Consider the following 1,586-nt stretch of genomic DNA (forward strand, 5'->3'; position numbering starts at 1 on the left):
ATTCTCCTGCCTCAGCCTCCTGAGTAGCTGGGATTACAGGCGCCTGCCACCATGCCTGGCTAATTTTTGTATGAGATGGTGTTTCACCATGTTGACCAGGCTGGTCCTGAACTCCTGACCTCAGGTAATCCACCTGCCTTGGACTTCCAAAGTGCTAGGATTACAGGCATGAGCCACCATGCCCGGCCAAAATATCCATTATTATATTAACATAATCTTTATAGAAAAATAGTAAAACACTACTTAAGTTTGTAAGGTAAAAATGGAAAATTCTCTTACCACAATATTAGCGGAAAGCTTCTTGTCCTGGCATAAACTTCTAAGACTTGATGTTTTCATCTAGATTTTTTTTCTTCAACTCTTCAAAGTCAGTTTTATTTATTAATTTTTAAAAACCTAATGTGATTTTCATTCCTACAATTCACCAGATATTTCTAGTGTGTGTGGCTGTGTAACTCGTTCCTGGCCAGTGCATTGTAAGTGAAAGTGGCTTCTGGTTTGGAGCATATAATTGTTGATGTGAAACTCTTCAGAATTTTTTTTCCTTTGTCGTGGTGCCTTGTCATATTTGAGATGGTGACTGCTCCATCAGGCTGGGTTACTGAGGGACTACTATGAACAGAGCCTCCCTGTTTATTCAGATGGTCGTGTGCGAGAGAATGAGTATTTTTGTTTTAAGCCTCTATAGTTAGGGAATTTTTGTTTCTGCAACATAACCTGGCCTATCTTGATCAATACAGTCATGAATCCTGGAAGTGTAGTGCTACCATGAAAAAAATAAAATCCAACTTAACTGTTACAGTGGCTTAGGTGACAGATGGTGTGGCTACATGAGGTGATAAAAATTCTGATGTGAAAGATTTGGTAAACTATTTCCGGTAATACTTGGAAGACAAATAATATTCTTAATAAACTTGTATGTCTTTCAGAAGAAGACTTTGGATAACAGAATGTTAGCAGCATGTTTTGATTACTGTATTAGCTGCATTTGACAAGATTATTATTATTATTTTTTTAGATGGAGTCTCGCTCTGTCACTCAGGCTGGAGTGCAGTGGTGTGATCTCGGCTCACTGCAACCTCTGCCTCCTGGGTTCAAGTGATTCTCCTGCCCCGGCTTCCTGAGTAGCTGGGATTACAGGTATCCATCACCACACCCAGCTAATTTTTGTTTTTTGGCTTTTTTTATATTTTTAGTAGAGATGGGATTTCACCATGTTGGCCAGGTTGGTCTCAAACTCCTGACCTCAGGTGATCCACCCACCTTGGCCTCCCAAAGTGCTGGGATTGCAGGTGTGAGCCACCACACCTGGCCTGACAATGTATTTTAAGAAAGAAATTAACTCAGCTGAGAAATAAGAAAAGGTAGGATTGCACATGAGAACAAAAGAGAACACAGGAACTCTAGAAATTCAGATATATGCAAGGCTGGAGAGGCAACAATTTCTTACCTCCAACCATTAAAGAAAGGCCTTTAAGCAACAAAATTTAATTAAATAAAGAATATGGCCATTACAGTAATTGTTAAAACTTTTAACTAAATTAAAGAGAGGTCCCATAGTGTTTCTATATGGGAACTCCTAACAG

Source organism: Colobus angolensis, unplaced genomic scaffold, assembly GCF_000951035.1.
Source record: "Colobus angolensis palliatus isolate OR3802 unplaced genomic scaffold, Cang.pa_1.0 Scaffold19, whole genome shotgun sequence".
Taxonomy (NCBI): Eukaryota; Metazoa; Chordata; class Mammalia; order Primates; family Cercopithecidae; genus Colobus; species Colobus angolensis.